Raw genomic sequence first — 21,622 nt, forward strand, 5'->3', positions numbered from 1 at the left:
ATCGTGGGGATGCGGCCACAGCCGTTTTTGAGCTCCCCCCACCATATGTGGCGACCGCAAATTCTCCAGTCCGGCTCGAAAGTTTCAGCACCTGCCCTATAAGATGACACCTGGCGTATAAGACGACCCCCGGCTTTTGAGAAGATTTTCCTGGGTTAAAAAGTAGTCTTATACGCCAGAAAATACAGTAAGTACCTATTTTTTATTACAAGCACTACTGCGGTGAGAATGGAGCCAGTGCGGTAAAGCTCTTAGTTTGGATCCTCAGTAGAGTCTCACTTGGGACACCCTACCGGCATAGTCTCTTTCACTGGAGCATGCAATCCCACCACCATGGAAAGGCAGTGCCAAGATGGGCACTCTGCAGGACCACTACTGTCAGAAAATTCTCCTTTTCTTCACATATTTTCCTCCAGTTGGCAATTAGTGAAGGTCCTGGAGGACAAAAAATGTCCAGAACCTTCAGTTTCTGTCAAATGGCCTCTTACTATCTTCTCCATTGCAATAAAAAAGAAAGAAGCAAAGAGCAAGATTTAGAAAAAGTGAAGGAACATGTACTTATATAATCTGATTTTCCCCTTAGAAAGAAAACAGTAAAAGTTCCAACAATTTTCCACACTTTCAAGAATAGAGTTACAAAAAGAACTGGAAAAAACACCAGTGAGAAAGTTTTCTTCTACAGCACAGGGCAACAAAGTTTAAGTAGATCAACTGTGTTTCCATACCCCATCATTAGGATGCTAATCCTACTTAACCACAGTCATGTATTTAAAACATAGTGATATAGTTCTCAGACTCACAGACTTAATGAGTTGGAAGGGACCCAAGGAAGCAGTAAATCCATCATCCCTGAGAAGTAACCATCCATTTTTTCTTTGAAAAACACTAACCAATGTAGTGAAATACTGAATAACTTGTAAAAAAAGACCCCACACAAAATCCAGTAAAAATAGGAAATCAAGTAAAAGAGAACAAAACAAGTGTTTTTATGTAGTAACATTTATGTGAATTTTATTTTATTTTAAAAAAAATCCTAATGAAAGTACAGTAAATCTCTTGAGATTTATTGTAACAGTGTAAGGACAAGTAACATAGAAAGCTGCCTGACACTAAGTCAGATCATTCATTTTGCTAGCCAGCATCGATTGGCAATGGCTTTCCCAAGGCTTCAGGGAAGTGTGCTTCCAGCTGTGAACCTTGAACCCTCTGCAACACAGTTTGGAATTAATTTGACAGTGCTAAACATTAGAAACTGGGACATTAATGCATTTCCACCACAATTAATAATTAAAACATTTTAATCATTTGAGTTACTGCTAATAAACTTTTTATTTAAAACATTAGGTTTGAGTCTGGCCATAGGATTTACTGAGAATGGTAGAGAGACTGTCACTATTGACCACGGGGCACCTTTTGTTATTGGAATCTTTGGAAGTGTTTTTTTCTTCTCCTTTTAAAGTTGTCTTCCTCCAACATGGAGCGGGGAATACTGTCTACCGGCCAAAGCCATCCACAACAGAGACAATAAGCACAAGCTTGTATAGGAGATCTTAGGACTTGTCAACAAAAGTATTTTACAATATTAATGAGTCATAGTGCATCACAGGGACACCATGGTGTCTCACGCTTCACAATGAAAACAAAGACATAAAGCAGAGACTATAAAAACAGAGATCAAGGCCTAGGTCAAAAGATATTTATTTTATTTTAATATGAAGAATTAATCAATCTGTAGCAAAATAAGAACACTGGTTCTACATTCAAATGGAACCAGTAGTTTATATCTATGATACTTTTGTCATCAAAGAAGAAGATAGGTGAGTCCCAAAGAGAGCAGAAAGCATATGTGTGTGTCATATAAAATTATGATAGCGCACTAGAAAAGCTGAGGGATCCACAGGAAGACTGATTGTTCTGGGGCAACAATATAGCATAAGCAGTACAGTACACACTGAGCATCACAGAGAGAAGTCAGATGTTGGCAAGAGAAAAAAGAAATATAACTATGAATTGGTATGCAAACAATATTGCGTCTACATCAAGGAGAGTAGGTAACTCTCTTTTACATGGGAAAAAAACCCAGTGAATCACAATGTTGTTCTACACATCAGGATATTGAGGACAGCCAGTCATGGCATCACCTCTCCACTGACATCCTCTCATATTACACAATACAGACTCCTTAATAATTTTTTTCATACTAAAGTTACTCATAAATCAAAATGACCATATATCACTGAATATAATGGCAATATTTATGACATAAATGATTAGCAAAATTAAAATTATACCTTTAAATTAAAATATCATATGCACAGCCTATACGTATTTACGTGTAGTTTCATGTGGTTGAAAATTTGGTAAGGTGTGATTTTAAAAAAAATGGAAAAAAATAATTAATTTTTAAAATTTAATTTAAAAAACAACAACACTGAGGCAACTCCTTTTTCTTCCCACTGAGTCTCGCTCCCTCACACCATCTCTTCTGCTGAGCTACAGGGTTTTAAAGGGATGTTGGTGAACACTGCAGCCTGTTTATGCAAAAAGGTGGATGTTTGGGGAGCAGGGAGCACCCTTACCTGGTGTGCTCTGCACTCCATGCAGCCCCTTACTGATGCCCCTGAAGATTTTAAGGCACTTCTTGCATGGGAAATGAATCCTCTGTGATGGGCTTTTGTGGAATGGTCTGAATGAGATTTTTGCTCCCTTAGAACCCTGACTGAAAAGAGTTCAAAATAAAAACAGAGAAGGAATAAGAACACAAAGGGAAAAGTATATAGAAAGGTAGTGTTCACTAGTAAGATGATGGAGCAATCCGCGTTGCCAGAAACTGCACTATACATCAGAGGTTATTCAGACAGTGAAAATAATCCAGGATGAATCTGTGTTAAATCTCCATTGTTCACACACATCCTGAATGCATGTGATTTAAGTTTTTGGGGAGCCTGCCAAAAAGCCTACTTAATCCAAGAAAATTGATATTGGGGTTTTTTCCCAGTTTTTTTTTTTTTTTAAGATCTGTTTTGTCGGTAGTGTAAATAACCGATGTGAACAGATCCAAATAGATAAATCTGAGATAAAATTCTGGATGCCTTGAACATGTTTTGAATGAATTCCCACTGTCAGCTCCATGTTTATTCGAATGCTTGCATGTGTGAACAACAGAGCTTCCAGAGATGCGCATCGAAGTGGTCCCATAGTGTGAATAACAGACCTGGAATGCGTGACACAGATGATTTGCATCACTGCCCTAAAAGAAGTGACATCTGAATGACCCCTTAACCAGACTGAATGCTAGAGCTTAGAAAATAACTTCTTTTATAGGTCTGATTACCTGTGTGAGGGGATCTCTTTAAAGAAATAGGAATATAGCATGGTTAGGCTGGGAATCTTCCATATAATGGGAACATTGTGAGAGACAAGTAAACATCTAGGCTCCTCTAATTTCCTACTGCGCTCCCAGGCATTTCAGACTCTAATGGTCCTTTATTCTATGTTCCTTTTAGCACACAGTCTGAGTATCCCTTATCCAGAATTCTGAAATACTCCAAAATTGTCTACATGGGTGGGTAATGATATCTTTACTTTCTGATTATTCATTGTACACAAGTTTTGTTTCATGCACAAAATTATTTTTTTAAATGTATATAAAATTATCATCAGGCTATGTGTATAATGTATAAATGAAACATAAATGAATCTCATATTTAGATGGGTCCCATCTCCAAAATATCTCATTATGTATATGCAAATATTCCAAATTCCTAAAAACAACAACAAAAAGCACCCTGAAATCCAAAATACTTCTGGTCCCAATCATGTTGGATAAGGGAGACTGAACTTGTAGCAGGATGGAGACTCAGCATATTCACAACTAAAAACTTTCTTGTCGTGAATTTCTCTGATGATGAATCATTAGGATCAGAAACATGTTGGATTACAGAGAACATTTTCTCTTGTTCATGCCATTTCTTTTTCTATTTTTGGCAACCTGCTTTCTGTTGTTCTGATTTTATTTTGATTTTTAAAAAAGATTTCTAGTGAACAGCACCTTATGAACAACTGAACATTGTATGTAGAATGATTTTGGAGGTCCTAGGAACTCAGTGTATGAATAATATGTGGAGCTTCCCAACAGTTAACAGTTAATGAAAGTTAAAAGCTAATGCTTCAGGTATGGAATTTTCTCCTAGCTGTTGCTCTGGATTGTCCAGTCCGGGATGTGACTTTGATAGCATAAAGTAAGTGAGAAGGTAATTAGAGATGAATGTACACCTTTTGGAGTTCCCATGTTTTCTGAACATCAATGACGGTCACTCCTTGAGATTCAGTTAATAAAAATCAGCAAGTAGAGAAGATCCTGAAGAGCAAAGATATACAACTGAGCATAAAAATTAGAATTGTACAAGCCGTTGAATCCCCTATTACCATGTATGGATGTGAGAGCTGGGCAGTTAAGAAAGTGGGTAGGAAGAAAACCAATGCATTTGAGATGTGATGCTGGAAAAGACTGCTAAGGTTCCCACGGTCAGCCAAAAAGACAAACAAATGGGTCCAAGAACAGATCAAGCCAAAAATCTCTCTGAAAGCCAAGGTTACTAAATTGAGGCCATCATACTTTGGTCACATCATAAGAATGATTCATTGGAAAATACAATAATGCTAGGAAAGGTGGAGGGAAGCAGAGAGAGAAATAGGCTGCATGCTAGATGGATGGACTCTATTAGAAGGCCATGGGTATGAAATTACAGGAGCTAACCAGAGCAGTAGAGAGGCCAGGGAGTCTTGAAGATGTCTCATCCACAGGATTGCCATGGGTTGAATACTGACTCAAGGGCATTTAACAACTACAAGTATTAACCACAGTTTTCTTATCCTGGCTGATTCTAAGCCCTTTCCTGGCACTAATGAATATGTCATGTTTTTAAAAAAAATCAAGACAGTAGGAAAATAGACCCATGTTATAAGTTTGTAATAAGATCAAAGAAGCAATTACACTCTCTCAAGGTAAACAATAATCACACACATCCAAGCCGATTCTGTTAGGGGGCAGAGCAGGTGCTTTGACTGTTGTAAGTCATCTACATTTTTAGTCTGTAATGCTTGCTGGTATGTAGCATGGCATGTATAGAGATAGTGTACTGTTTAGTACAATTTCACATAAGAACTCTCTGACTAATGTCTTTGTAGTTCCGAGGGTGTTTCCTGTAAAGCTCTGTTGGAGAACTGTTAATTGGTGTGTGGGAGAATATCCTCTTTTTCCAAGCTCTGAATGGCAGCAGGCAGAAGTCAATTAATAAACTTATATTGTGCCTTTCCTACAAACTAAAACAGGTTAGAAATTAAGAACCACAAACTTTTTACAAGCATAATTTTGCAACTCACCATCACTAGGTACTGCCATACCTAGGTTATACTCCAAGCTAGAAACATTCTCCAGCTGGGGAGAGAACTGTACTGAGCACTATTAATTACCATAAGTAGAATTAACAAAGTAAACTAAAAATAAAAACATTTTCAAAGGGACTTTTCCCCCCCAACTTTCAATAACTGTTAGTTTTTATTTCATTTAAAAAATTGATCCACTGATGCACTAATGCTTTAAGGTTTTGGGTCTTTTAAGAGAAAGGAGTGAATGATCCTTTTTTGATCTGATATGTCATGGAATTAAAACTGACTCAAGGGTGAGAATAAAATGTCGCACTTGGTAATAAAATAGCCCAGGAAAATAAAATGTCATTCTATTTTATATTTTTAAAAATGAGAACGACGTGATAAATATTACTAATTCCTAACATACTTGCCCCAGCTAGAATAGCTCAGTTCCATGATAAAGAGTCAAAACAGATGGACCTTTTGAAGTTAAGAATTAAATGTTTCTACTAGAATGGATTTGATATAGATCACTGTACTATCTCACCTAAACCACGATTAAGCCAACTGTGGCCCTCCAAGCATCAATAATAATAATAATAATAATAATTATTATTATTATTATTATTATTATTTATTTATATCCCGCCTCTCCCTACGGTTACAATACACTTCGATAAAATATAGAAATATACAAAATATACAGTATACAAATGATAAAAATAAAACCAACCCTACACAATCCCCTATCCCTCCCCCATAAACAAAAACAGTAACAATAAAATACAGATTAGTCCGAAAACTTCCATCACCTCTAGCCAGCATAGTCAATGGTGAGATATTATCATCTGGAGGGCCACAGTTGCTCATCCCTGCACCTAAGCCTACAACTAATGCAACACAACTAATGTATTGTTTCTCCATTTTAGTCCTATAAACCAGAATTCTAGTTTGTTTAGTTTTCAAACCGTTGGCAGTTTGGATTGCCAAACTAACAGTGTCCGCAAGTCTTTGCTCTCCAGAAAACTCTAGGCAACTATCATCTAGCTCTCCTTTCTTTGCACATGTATTGAGATACAAACAGAAATCTCTATTTTGAAATGTGTGTGCTACTTTCTCTGTATAATTTAGAGGAAGCAACTAGTAACAGGATTCAGTGCAGCCAAGCTAGCCACATGTCCACCGGAGTCGTCTTTGGACAACACTGGCCCTTAGTAACAGAGCCCCGCCCCTACAATCAGTTATGTCTAGACATTCATGTCAAAGGACTAGATTTACCTTTTTAACTAGAAACGAATACAAATTACATGAGAAATCTATTTCATTAGAAATCACACACTCTCAGCCTCAGAGGAAAGTTTCTGAACAATCTTGCCAAGAAAACCCTATGATACGTTTGACTTAGGTCATTGTAAGTTGGAAATGGCTTCAAGGCACACAATCACAAAGATTTTTGCAAATACAATGAAACGCGTGGGTTCCCAGACACAGCATCTTAGTAGTTTATAGACTCATAAAGACACATAGTCAGTTTATAGCTAGCCACATTCAAATGATGTGTTTCAATGGCAGCTACATTTGTTAAAGGAGGCATGTGTGATGGAAAGAAATAGCTCATTTTTCTTTATTCTATTAGAAAGGGGGAAGGAGGTGTGAAGTCAATGTAGCATGAAGCCAGTCTATGTTGGCAGTAGGTCCAAAAGGAAGTAGATTGCTTCTATATAGAGGTCAATAATTTCAAGTAAATAAAACAGAAGAATGTGAAGTCGAAGGCTTTTTGTGGGTTTTTCTAGAAGAAAATGTGGCCATGTTCTAGAAGACTTTATTCCTGACGTTTTGTCATCATCGGTGACTGTGACATTCTGTGTAGATGCCAGCCACAGATACTGATGAAACATCAGGAATAAACTCTTCTAGAGCATGGCCACACAGCCCAAAAAAACCAGAAAAAACTAAAAAGAGAAGAATATTTGAAGAAACAAGACACACTGGAGATTTCAGAAAAACAGAGGGAGAAATTAAATAAAAAGTTCTCAACACAGGAAATGTTTACATAGCAGGAAACCTCTGGGGCCAGATGGATTATCTACAAGGTATTATACATATTTCTTGGAGGTGTTGATTACACCTCTGCAAAGGCTAATGAAATCTATATTAACTTGTCGGCAGATTCCAGACACCTGGAAGGAAGGAAATATTGCTTTGATTCTCAAACAAGACCAAGATCCAACTTTAGCTAATAACTATTGACCAATATCTCGAGTGCATGAGGAATATAAAATATTTGCCTTGATACTAGTTACAAAATTGAAACTAATTTTGCCAGAGCATATTCATAAAGAACAAAGTGGATTTTTGCTTGGTAGGCCTACCTTATGACTTACAAGTTATCTAGTTTTCTTGTTTTGATTCTGCTTTTTGTTTCTTATTCTTTAATTCCATTTTTATTTCTTTCATTTTCCTGAAGCGGCTGTGGAGCACTTGGGAAGTGCACATGGAGCCATAAGGTCTCCGCAGAACACAGCTTGGCAACTGCTGTATTTGAGCATTAATACTGTGAATCATAGTCTCATGCTCAATCTGTATGTGTATGGAAATAAATTTATACTAGAGAAATAGACCTTCTGTATTTCCTTCCACAAAAAGAGGATTAGCAATGGAAGCTTTGAAATGCCTCACTATTTTGCCCCCCTCCCCGCCTGCTCCAATTATCTCACCTTGCAAGATAGTAGGGGAAACAATGATTTAGTACCACAAGGATGATAACTCCACAGGAAGGATTCCAGCCAAGTTTAATATAAAGCTGTTGCATTTTTAAATGCTATTGGAGGAGGTCCCAAGCGTCTCCAATTTAGTATCAAAGCAAGCAATGGAAAACAACTCATTATTTGAATGCCAGATGTAGTTAGAAGAAATTTGGTTGTTGGAATAAATGCAACTTGTTTTAACCCGTCACTCCAACACAACAGCCAAGACTGTTACTTCAGGACAAATTATCTGAACTGAGTAGGGTTTACTTTTGAGGAATCATGCCTAGAGACTGCACAGCAGAAATCCAAAGGATATATGTATGGGAAAAGGATATATTGATGTTCTGAGAATCTAAGCAGAGAGATCTGATAATGAGAAGAAGATTGAGGTGGCAACATGACTGTACACTTTAAATATCTTAAGAGTCAATAACAGAGAAGTGGGTGCAGGTCTGCTGTCCTAGAGATAAGACTAGGTCTAATGGTTTTAAGTTATAGGAGGGTAGATTTCAATTGAACATTAGAACATCTTAATGGTAAGAACAGGTCAGCAATGGAACCAGTTATCTAAAAAGTTTCCTTCTCTGGATGTCTTCAAAAACGATCTGGTGGGGATGCTCTAACTCCCTTCACTGATTGGAGAGTTGGATTCAATGGTCTATGATGCCCATTCCAACTCTGTGATTCTACATGATTTTAAGATTTACATATTTCCTCTGACAAGAATTACTGAAAATACTCATCTGTTCTTCCAATTATGATTTATTATTTTATTGTTGAAGTTCAACCAGAGGGAAGACAAGCTGCTTAGGAGTTGTAAAGCCTATTTTAAAGGCTAACAGTATTTAAATGTTTCATATACGTGACACACTAAATCCCTTTTCACAAGGTTCTGCAAGTCATAACACTAAGACTGCAACAAATCCTCCTTATGTTAAGTTATCCCCCCTTCACCAAAGAAAGAAAAAAGGCACCCCCAAATGCAAGATAACATTGTGCGCTTATTCTCCATCAGCTTCTGGAAAAAAATATTGTCAAGTGAATGACAACCAGGCACATCTGGAAGTGATTCATTTCTAAAGTTCTCAACAGGTAGGTTTTTGTCCTTGACAAAGTTCCCAGCCTTCATTCACCACTCCTCACAATTTGGATTCAATTGTACTTAAAATGATGTCTGCTATTTCACATTGCTCAGTGTGAGGTGTCAACAATATTTTTACTAGGCCTAATTAGGGGAAAGAGATAGCAGGATTGTTTTTAGACTGGTGCATTATTTCTTGGTAGGGGGATCCAAGAGGGTAGTTGCTCAGTCTGGTCTGAATGTGAAGCAGTTTGATTAAGTAGATTCCACAAATGTTATGACCTGGATTCTCAGACTTGGAGTAATGAACAGGCACACGCAAACCAAGTCACATATAGGAGATGTAGTCAGAAAATGCACAGCAATCTGCAAGTAGATCTCTGAATGATGTGTAGTCATCAGTAAAGACTCACAGTTGTCTACAGCAACAGCAACTAGATTTCCTCCCTGCCCCCACTACAGTAAGATACCGGAAAATAATACTTGGAGGCGAGATAATGCTTGGAGGAAACCATCCAGAGTGGATTTTCTTTTTCATGGAAGGACTTCAAGAGTTTTAAGCTCATATTGATCAAATTCCTATACTAAGCCTTATGCTCAGAAGTGTGCTATTCCTTGGTTCCCAATGTATTTCTACCTCTCTGAGACACTATTTGGCACATGGCCCCCACTAGTGGACCTCAGCATCAAGGTGAAAAATAAACCCTAGAAGCCCAAAACCTGACCACCTCTAGTATACATCATCTCTTAATCTCATTAAATATACTTATATTTAATGCCAGTGATTTATATTGCAGTTCTGATGCCCTAGGAGTGGGTGGGTTAATACATTCATGTGGCAAGATGGCTGTTTCTACTCAGCTCAGAATCAGAAAGAATCAGTCATGCTCTTTAAGATTTCAAAACTAGGTAATGTGTTTCTTCTGAGGCTGCCCTTAAGCATTTAGAATCTTTCATCTGCAAAGTTAATTTTTATTTGCGATGCCTTAATGGCTAGGATTAAGCAGCTATGGGGCAACCTTAATCCTGTATTCATGATGTTTAAATCAAATTTTGGTTGTAGTTGGGATAGAGGAGTCAAGGGATACACCTATGCCATTAATGCCTGAAAAAAGGAGTAAAAGGACTGTATTCGTTCTGTACGTCTGAATGAAAAGCACACGAGAAGGTCAGGCATGGGCTAGTCATCCAGCTTTTTTCCACTCACATTATCACTGACTTTCAAGCCACTCATATTATTATTATTATTATTATTATTATTAACCTTTATTTATGAAGCACTGTAAATTTACACAGCGCTGTACATGCAATCTTTTTAGTTACATGGTTCCCTGCCCTCGGGCTTACAATCTAAAAAGACATGACACAGAAGGAGAAGGGAGTGGTGGAGGGAAAGGGTAAGAGGTCCAGCAGTTCCTCTCTACCTCCAAGGCCTGGACCAAGGCAGATGGACTGGAGGGAGGAAATCAGAAGACAGTATCTGGATGAGTAGCCTACCTCTCTTCCCTCTTTTCTCTTCCCTCATATTGTAACGAAAGCAAGCTTGGACACAAAAGAAGGAAGAGTGAAAATAAGTGGAAGGAATATCAACCATCTAAGATATGCAGATGACACCATAATACTAGCAGAAAACCTGCCAGACATGGAACAACTGCTAAGGAAGATCAAGGAAGAACGTGCAAAAGTTGGCCTATCGTTGAACATGAAGCAAACAAAAATAATGACAACAGAGAACCTTGACAAATTCAGCCTAAACAATAAAGAAATAGAAGTGGTACAAGAGTCCTTATACCTGGGATCAAATACTGATAGAAATGGGGACTGAAGCCAGGAAATCAGAAGACTAAGAATGGAGAGGGCAACTAAGGGGCAAAGCAATCTGGCACAATACGGGGCCGATGTGGGAGCATAGCATTTATACGACGCATGCCCCAACGCCACCTGCCCAACCACATAGTGGGTAGTGTTGCTGCGCTCTGGCAGCACAGCGTTTATACTCTGAATACTGCAGGAGTGCAGAAAAGCCACTGTCATAGGAGAAAATGACAGTGCCCTTTTTATGCCGTAAAAAGCTGGATCAGAGCTGCAGTGTGTGATTGCTGTCTGTTTCGGCCCTATGAAAGAACTAGAAAAGATCCTCAAATACAAAAGTATAAAAAAATAACTCAGCACAAAAGTTAGAATCATACAAGCCATTGCATTCCCTATTACCATGTGTGGATGTGAGAGCTGGACAGTTAAGAAATCGGATGGATAGGAAGAAAATCAATTCATTTGAGATGTGGAGCTAGAGAAGAGTGCTGAGGATCCCACGGACAGCCAAAAAGACAAACAAATGGGTCCTGGAGCAGACCAAGCCAGAAATAATCGCCTTGGAAGCCAAGATGACAAAACTGAGGCTCTCGTACTTCAGACATATCATGAAAAGGCATGACTTAATGGAAAAAACAATAATGCTAGGAAAGGTGAAGGGAAATAGAAAGAGAGGAAGGCAACGTTCCTGATGGATGGACTCTATTAAGGAGATCACTGGTATGACTTTCCAGGACCTAAGCTGTAAAGTAGAGGACAGGGATTCTTGGAGATGTTTCATCCACAGGGTCGCCATGGGGTGAGATCAACTTGAGGACAGTTAACAACAACAACCTCTTTTCAACTTGTAACACTCATGTGCAGGGACCATTCAAACCCCATAGTCAATTTGCTATGCCCTTTCTACAGACCTCCTTGCTAGTTACAACACTGACTTTATTCACACACTTCTTTTAATTTTCTGTCTGCTAGCTGACAGGTACTGATTCAAGGTTTTACAGACACACTTTGCCATTTCCCCCGATTTGTTCTTACTTCACCAACTTTCATATTAACTTTGAAGTCCCTGATCAACTCCTGATACGATGCCTTTTCCTTTCAACCATAGATAGACAACACCCACTTGCTTCCTTTTTTCACGGTGAGGGTGAACAGATGTCATGACTGCAAAGGAAGACAAGGCACCATAAAATGTAGGACATTCAAGAAAATGAAGGACATTCAAAAATAAAAGCTATAAACACTGATATAAATGTAAATTCATGCTTCCTAGTCAAGGCTCAAAATGGAGTTCTTGAAATTCCTCCTAGAAAGAAGGTTGAAATGTCGGACATGTCCTGGAAAAGGAGGACATCTCTTCACCCTGTTCAGGGTGCTTGCAGAAAACGCTGTTACATTGCAGCTGCCCTTCCTCATTCATAGACATTTAAGGGAACCAAATATCAAATTCCCTCCTAGTACTTCTCCTATACTCCCTTTCTTTGTACAAAATATCCATCAAAAGGGGAGCTGGGATGATACAGTGCCTTTTATTAACACTACAAATGTTCATCTGAAAAAAATGTATTACAGTATTATGACGCTCATTTCCACTTAACCTGTTTATTTCCCATTTTCTCCTTATATAGTAATAATCTGAACAGGAGATGGGCTCTCATCTTGCAAAGAAGTCTCACAAGGACTGCAATTTTGACCACATTTATTATAGAGCAAATATAGCTTACAAATGATGGAGACCACTTGTTAGCAAACATACACTGGGCTGTATTGTTTAATGATCCCTCAAGCTGCAGAAAGCTGTTACCTGGCACAGAGGTTTGTCCAGGAGCATTTATTTTCTTTCTCTGTGGGGCATGCTTCTAGTCGAAATAGAAATAAATGAATTATCCCATATAAGTTCATTCTTGTCAACAGGGTGGGAGATATGTATTGATAAATAACACAGCAACCATAGCAACAAGAACAACAAGCTAGTCTGGAGATGTTAACACTCCCCCCCTTTCAAAATATAAGTAATATATCTAGTGTCCCTTATCCAGAATTCTGAAATCCAAAATATTCCAAAGCAAAATATTTTTCATGGTGGCTGAGACAGTGACACCTTTGCTTTCTGATGATTCAATGTACACAAACTTTGTTTCATGCAGAAAACTATTTAAAATATATAAAATTACCTTTAGGCTATGTGTATAAGGTGTATATGAAACATAAATTAATTTTGCGTTTAGACTTGGATCCCATCTCCAAGGCATCTCGTTATGTGTACGTATGTAAATATAAGTATTCCAAAATGCAAATATGAAAAGACTTCTGGTCCCAACTGTTTGAATAAGGGAGACTCAGTCTGTACTAAAAAAAGGTGAAATGAGCAATACTTCCTTATTAAAAGCTAAATTCTACTCCTAAATATTTTTACAGTGTATTTCATATTACTCAGCTGTCAAAAATGGTTCCATCCTAAATTTCATAAATAAACCAATTCTTGTACAGTATAATAAATGAAAAAGCAAAGTACTAAAATAGTTAAAAGCTCAATTATACAGCGAACCCTTGATATCCTCTGAGGTTTGCGTCCACAACTCCCCATGGATACCAAAATATCCGTTATGTACAATGGCATAGTAAAAAGGTGTCCCTTATATAAAATAGCAAAAAAGGTTTGCTTGTAGGAATTTAATACAAGATGTGGATGGTTGAATCTGTGGATGCAGATTCTGCGAATTCAGATGACCAACTGTAAAGGAGCCTCCTTGAAAATAGGGATCAGTTCAACAAAAGAGTTCTCACATTCCAGGGAAACCAGCTCTGGAAACATCTACAGCAGAGCTCTAGGTGGGTCCCAGCTCACTTTGACTTGAAGGTCTGCTGGAAACAAACATCTATGGACTCCTCCAGACTAGCCAAAAACCTTAGGATTTAGTGAGAGCTAAGTTTTGAAATATTCATTTGAAATATCACCTGCCCCATTTTTCCCCTCCTCATGTTCTGGCACTTGTTGCAACTTTTAAAGTGGTTCCTTGGAATCCACTGAGTTTCAGTCCCAGGACACATCTCCTCCTGTCGATACCAAAATTTGTGGAAGCTCGAATCCCATTACATATAATGGCATAGTAAAATGGTATCCCTTAATGAAAAATGGGAAAAATCAAGGTTTGCTTTTTGACTTTTTTTTTTTGGGGGGGGGGATATTTTCAAGCCATGGATGGTGAAATTTGTGGATGCAGAATCTGTGTATATGGAGGGCCAGCTCTAATTCTCACCACACATAGCGTTCATTTTTTCTTCTCAGAGTTCTGAATACAGGCGGGGTAAATGTTTCATAACTGTTTTTACTATCTCTAAAACGTTTGGGTGGTTCCGCTTATGGGCTGTGTGACCTATGCCACGTGTATTTCTTGAGGACCTCCTTATTCTCTTCTTATATTTCTGTTTATCGGGTTGAATGTTTCTTTCTCCCCACCTCACCATGATATCACCTTATAATACCTCAGAACTGTGACTGTACATTGTACATTATGATGACACTGGAGTTCAGGAATGTTTTACCATTCTACCCAGGCATCCACCGCACACATCAAAAGTGTTTGTTTTATTTCAATATTCATATCCTCTCTATAGCCAAGTATCTGGGTACAGAATCCAATAAAAATAAAATAATTTAAAATATGAGGCAGTAAAACTACTTTATCATCTAACAAGATGTTAAACCATCTAACAAATTAAAACAAATTGAAAGAAGTAAAACCATGTGTACGTACAAACTGAAGAAAATCATGAATGAGATCATTAGTTTTTCACAAAATTATTTTCAATTTCTGCTGATATCAGACCAATGTTAGCGCCAACTGGACCTCTAAGGTGAGGGCATTTCCCATGTTCACACACAATGTATCATGCTCTTTTGGGACCTAAAGGAGGGACCTCTGTTCTCAAGCAGGTATACAAATGGCAAAGTGTTCCTTCAGATGTCGAGTCTTCAAACCATTTAAGAATTTAAATGTTTTCCCTGGCACCTTCAATTCAGACCAGAAGCAAGTTGACAGCTAGTGCAATCTTCTTAAAACTGGTATTATATAGTTTCTATGTGGTGTTCAAATCAGCAATCTTTTCCTTCACTGCTCTAGCCTGACAAAGGCACGAGACAGACCACCCCAAAAGGGCGGCCTGCTGGCGGCCTATTTTCCTGCGGAAGGACACTGCAGCGCCAGGCTGCACGGCATCCATCTGGAGTAAAAAGAACCCAAGAAAAAAAAGGGTTTTTTGTGCTGCCAGGAGGATGTCATGACTGTGCTAATAAAAACGCAGCTGGCACGTACTAGGGTTAGGGACCATGCAGTTGGTGCACAGTTCCTAACCCTAGTATCGCCGCTGCCACGCCACATTTGGGCCGTCTGTTTTGGCCCAAAGTCTACTTCAGCTAGGACTGGCATTTTTCAACTTGGAATTTCAAAAATCTTATTGGCAAATTGTTTAGGCCTGATCTAGTAAGAAGCAGAGAGTTTGGTTCCATTTTTATTAAGTCAATGCAACGGTGCCCCTTCCCACAACCACTTATCAGTACTTGGTTAAAGGTATTCACAGTGCCATGCTTGAAATTGAATTCTATCTTTTTAGGAGTAGCACTTTTCCTTCCTGCTTCTATAAAATCACACCACTCACTGGTTTCTTCCATTCATTGTTTTTCTAGAATCTTGAACCCACACAACTACTGCAATTGGTATGTATACATCACAAAATAGTTGCCTTGGAGGACTAGGGGGTGAAACAATAAGCCAGTTTGCAGGTGGGGTGTTTAGATGACGCATGCCTAGAAACCGGCTGGAAAATGCACCCATCCTGCACTCGGGGGCTAAAAGCCACACTAAAAAGGAGGTGAATTTTTCTACTCTTTTCCAAAAAGTGCACACCTTCACATGGCCAGAGTGGTTCTAAAGGAATGCTCAATTCCCTGATTGTGCACATAAACGCCTCGTTGCAGGAGCATGTTAAGAAAGGACGGAGCTGTTGTACCCAAGTGGTGGAGGTGGCAATGCCCGGAAGTGAAAGTGTGATACCTCTCATGAAAATAAGTACAACATACACAAAGCAGATTGTCAAAGTAAGGGCATAGGGAGAAGGGGGCATGATGGCGGGGCATGACTAGATGCTCTGATGCTCAGTCAGCCCCCACGAAAGTGGAAAAACTGAACAATTGTGCCCCCCCGCCTCACGTCCCATGCCTCAATCAAGTGGGACCAGCTAACAGAGACATGGGAGGGGTCAAGGCAGCACACACATACCCTTCCTGGCTGCCCCCTCCCTCCTGGGCTTTCCCCCATCCTATAATTTAGCACAGCAATTAATCAGGCTCAGGTTTTCACTGTTCTTCTCATTTCCTTCTATGCAACTGGAAGGTGTCTTGTTATTTCACATGAACCAAGAACCATGGCTGAAAATTAACCTGCTCAGCTACTCAGCTCCACAAACGAGTGTGATTTGCAGCTGTCCTGCTGAGTAATTTGTCTAGGTTCCTGCTTTGTGCACAATGACAAGCCATGAATTAGGGAAAGCGAAGAAAGAAGAGTGTCAGGCTTTGCTTAGTTTCATTCCAGCTTATGTCATTACAGGTTGACTTTCCTTCATCGGGAATTCTGAAATCCAAAATTCTCCAAAACCCAAAATTTTTCATGGGTGGCTGTAATAGTGACACCTTTGCTTTCTGATGGTTCGGTGTACACAAACTTTGTCTCATGCACAAAATTATTTAAAATATTGTATAAAATTACCTTCAGGCTACGTGTATAAGGTGTGTTGTTATTGTTGTTGTTGTGTGCCTTCAAGTCATATCTGGCTTATGGCAACCCTGAGGTGAAAATTTCTGGTACTAAGAGAATGTGACTTGCCCAAGATCAGCCAGTGGGTTTCCATGACTGAATTGTCAACTGGACCCTAATCTCCAGAGTCATAATTCAACACTCAAATAACTATATCATGTTGGGTCGCTATAAGATGCATATACAACATAAATTAATGTTGTATTTAAATTTTGTTCCCATCTCAAAAAGATATCATTATGTACATATATGCAAATATAGGTATTCTAAAAAAATATTAAAAATTAGAAATCTAAAAGAGTTCTGATCCCAAGCATTTCAGATACTGGTGACTTAACCTTGTCTTAACATAAAACAGTAGCACTTGTTTCTTAACTTCAGCTGTAGGTATGATACATGAATGTGCTAATGGGAAGGTTTCTATTTGATGTTAAACCACAGAACAGTATGTAAAGCCTTCACATGAAGACACAAATACTTGCCACTTTGCAAGTGTTTTCATATTGGTAAATTTTCTTAGGCATAAGTATGGTATGCAAGGGTGCCGATGTACTTTAGAGATTAGGATACACTCGTAGTTTCTGAGAAGTTATCTTCACAGTGGTGTAAATTTAATACAGTGCAGGGAACAGAAAAATAGGTACATGAATTGATGATATATGGTCTTCAAGCTTTCAAGTGTTTTTTGTCACAGTTACCCAAAGCTCTTTCATTAGCATTTCAGTTCCTGAAATTAATCATTTGTTTTACTAACACTGCTTTTCTGCATTGGTCATTTGCAATTTATGCAATTAAGATAATCAGTCTTCTGAGTCAATCTTTGCTATTAAAAGTCAGGATGTTTGCTAAAGAATTTTACACAGGTGTTAAACAAAAACAGATAATCAGAAACAGACTGATGATCAGGCTACTTCATGGATATCTAACCAAAACAAGCACAGCAAAGCAATTTTTAACTTCCAGTGTTAGTATTTCATGCAATTTAAGAGTCAATTTTCAATTTTTAGATGTCAAGAACTTCAAAAAACATAAAATACTCTCTATCTACCTGAGGCTGAAAATTTTAACTACACATAGTATGGAGGACGTAGCACTGAACCCAAAGTGATTTACCTCTGAATAAACTTGTTTAGGATTACAGAGCACGAAGAAAGATGCTAGTGATAGTATATCCAGAGTCCGGTCAAACACATCCAATAAAGCCCCCAGAGCCTTAAACAGAAACAGAAGCAAAATACCTCTATTTTTATTGGTGTATTGCATGATTATCCTTAGCTTAGCACATTTTCTCCTCTGCTTGTTACTTCTCCCTGAAGACCAGCACTATAGGACTTTTTCATTTAGCACCTAAATTGTTGCTATATGTTCTAGAACAGAAGCTTTCTATCCCAAATATCCTAATTTACATGAACTAAAGATGCCATTAAAAAAGACAGACAATACAACAGTTTCCTTTTGTGACTAATAACATCAACTACCTCAGCACAGATTAACCATTAAAACATGAATGTTATGTTTACATGTTTAGTTAATCCCATGCTTTGACTCTCATGTATTAAATGCAAGCTTTCATGACATCTCTCTGAACCATGTTGTTTAAATGAGTAACAATATTGGGTTGGTTAGAGTCTTGTTCAAACACTACACTAGGTTAAAAACAGTTGCATAATCGATTTAGCATTCTCAGAAGTTGTGTTAAGTGCAGTTCCTAGCAGTTGTGTCAATAGGGAGTGCAGTGGTGTCAGAGGGAGGTGTCACCCAATGAGGTAGTCCCCCCCCGAGGGAGTGGGCAGGTGACTTCCAATTCTTGCAGGACCATGGTCTTGCAGGACTTGGAAGACTGGGGGTGGGAAGACGGGTGGTTGCTTTCTGGGTCCAGCATAGCCATGCAAGACTCAAAAGGCGAGGGGGGGGGCACTGAGAGGACCAAGTGCACCTCCTCCCTCACTGCTGTGGCACCATTCTACACACTGCATCAACAAGGTGGAGGAATGCCCTTTTGGCCCAGCTATGCCCACCCCCTTGGAAGCCCCACCTCCCCACACCGGGTGACACTTTGGGCAGAAACACCACTGGTTCCTAATTCAGTGAATTGCATCATCATCATCATCATCATCATCATCATCATCATCATCATCAGATGACAACAAACAGAATACTAAAACAACAACAAAAACAATGTAATAAACACTCAGATGTGGTTATTTTGTTGAAAAAGCAGACATTAAACCATAACCCAAAGTAATGCCCTCAAAATCATAGACAAAAGGCGCATTCAGGGGTTCTGGCATCTGTCCGGGAAAGCTGCCAAGACAGCTGATAACGGCTCAGAACAGCCTAGCAGAGCTTTATAAGCAAAACCAAAGGTCTTTACAAATGCAAAAAATCAAATACAGTGCACCTGCATCATACACAGGCACGACATACACGGCTTTCAGCATGTGCTGAAAGTCGCACCGGAAAAAGCCCTGGTGTGTGCCAGAAGAAGTAATGGGACGCGTGCCCTTGGCGTGCTCGCTGCACCCCACCGCAGGCATGAGCCCCATTACAAATAATGGGGCTCTGGAACGGATCCCTCACGTAAGGGATGGGCCCAAGTTCCAAATCAGTGTCCGATAGAGAAGGGTCAGGCAAGCCAATGGTCCAGTGTTCCAGAAAGACAGGTCAGCAAGGCAGTCCAAACGTCAAGGGTTCCAGATCAATCTGTAGTCCAAGAGGCAAGGTTTCAGCCAACAAAGTCCAAGGGAGTGAGAGAAACGTGCTTTTGCTAGGAGGTTCAGATAAGCTCTGACGAAGGAGTTCAGCATCTTGCACCTATTTATATTATCAAGTTCCTAATCACAGGTGCTTCGTGATTGCTGCGCGTTTTTCATAAAGCCTCCTGGACCGGTGGACGCATGCCCTTTCAGTTCTTCACTGGCTAAAGGTAGGTACCTCATTGTCCTGCTCATCCATATCCTGGAGCTGGTAGAGCAGAGCTAGGGCCAGGCTCGGCTTCAAATTCCACCTCCACTTGGGGCTCAAATTCAGCCTCCTCCTCATCCTCTGAGTCCTCTGTCTGGCTGGGCATGACAGCAGCAGAATTACAGTGCACCTGCGCCATGCACTGCTTTCAGTTTACACTGAAGCCATGCTGTAAGAAAAAGAATGGTGTTTTTGGCCTTCCGGAATGGATAAGGGAATGTGTAAGGGAAGGGCCCGCTGTACTTTATAAATACACAGTTGTCTTGCTTATTTTTGACTTGCTGGTTGGTGGACTAATTAATCACTGTGGAACTAGTGAGCTCAAGACCACAATGCCATTGTGTAACTTTAGAATCCAGTGTAACTATGTTAAAGTGTCACTGACAACAAGAGGTCCATTTACTTGTCCATCCTCCACTGATATACACTGCTCCCTCGGGTTACGAAATTAATTCGTTCCGCGGCCGCTTTCGTAACCCGAAAAGCCTTCGTAAGCCGAATTGCCATAGGCGCTAATGGGGAAAAGCCGCGTTTCGTGCGAAAAAGCGCCGAAAAGCACCAAAATTTTTTTTCGTAACCCGAAAAACATTCGTAACCCGGAACAATTATTTCCAATGGGGATTTTTCGTATCCCGGAAATTTCGTAACCTGGGTATTTCGTATCCCGAGGTACCACTGTATAGGCTACCCTCTATCAGTACTGCTCCCTACACAGTACACCGAACAGATAGGACAGTCTCTGTACCAGGGGATAAAGGGACACAAATCCAAAATTGGAAATGGCAACACTCACAAACCAGTTGAATGGCATTTCAACCTACCTGGACATACAATCTCTGACTAGAAGTGGCAATTCTGAAACAAACAAACAAAATCAAATGAAGACTGGAAAGAGAACTTTGGGATACACTCGCAAATTCCAAGACTGTGATGCCAAGGAAATTGACATTTGATAAGCAGATTTATTGTTTTCAAACATCAGCATAAACAGATAATCTACTTGAAAAACCTGTATTATCTTTCACAACTCTTTGAAGATGTATGGCTAGGTCACAATATGCATCTTTATGTATCCTATTATATTCTATCCTATTACATTCTTCAGATCCCACTCTCACAACTATTCATTTAAACACACCTATGGTTTGAATATTGCACCTCATCATCAGTGCATATGAAGCAGTGGATTGGTATCAACCAAAGCTCATGGCAGTATAAGTAAATCTTAAAAGAGCTACTAGATTCCTCTTCCCATTTCCTTTTTACACTATTCTCCTTAAACTACCTATTTGTAGTTCTTAGTTCTGTCTGGTTGAGGTCATGAATTATTTACTGCCTATCAAATCTTTACAACCTATGAATACCATGTTGTTCTCTCAATCAGGATGATTAAAGGATAGTTCTTGCCAATTACAACCCATAACAAATTACAGATAAACATACAAACATACCCTGGCTATGTCTAGGATCATCACGGAACTGAATGAAGTAGTGTCTGCGAGTGGAAGCAAAAGGAGCTCTATTGCCCTTCCTCTTGCAACCTCCTCTAAAATTCTTAAAAATCTGTTTCACTTGCATCGCATTGGACTTAAGCCCTTTTCAGCAGAGTTGCAGAGGCCTGTGACAGGGAAGAAAGGAGTACTGGTTAAGATATCACTTGAGTTTACATAGTTCACTGGCTATACTTTCTTGCTTTGTCCTTGACTTGCAATCTGTTTCCGAGGTCCTAAATTCAATCTGGCTAATTTTCTATTCGATTGGCATCACCTATTCAATTTGTTGGCTTCGTGTTCTAGTTTCTTTACTTGAGCCGTTCCCATTTCTCCATC

General features: G+C 39.2%; 1 long non-coding RNA gene across 1 annotated transcript; it reads right to left on the reverse strand.

The window, feature by feature from the left end:
* Positions 1–19,836: 19,836 nt before the first annotated feature.
* Positions 19,837–21,407, reverse strand: LOC121931271. The gene is made up of 3 exons (XR_006104107.1): positions 21,245–21,407; positions 20,615–20,648; positions 19,837–19,962 (listed from the first exon to the last, which is right to left on the reverse strand). It is a non-coding gene; the product is annotated as an uncharacterized LOC121931271 (long non-coding RNA).
* Positions 21,408–21,622: the final 215 nt, after the last annotated feature.

Source organism: Sceloporus undulatus, chromosome 1, assembly GCF_019175285.1.
Source record: "Sceloporus undulatus isolate JIND9_A2432 ecotype Alabama chromosome 1, SceUnd_v1.1, whole genome shotgun sequence".
Lineage (NCBI taxonomy): Eukaryota > Metazoa > Chordata > Lepidosauria > Squamata > Phrynosomatidae > Sceloporus > Sceloporus undulatus.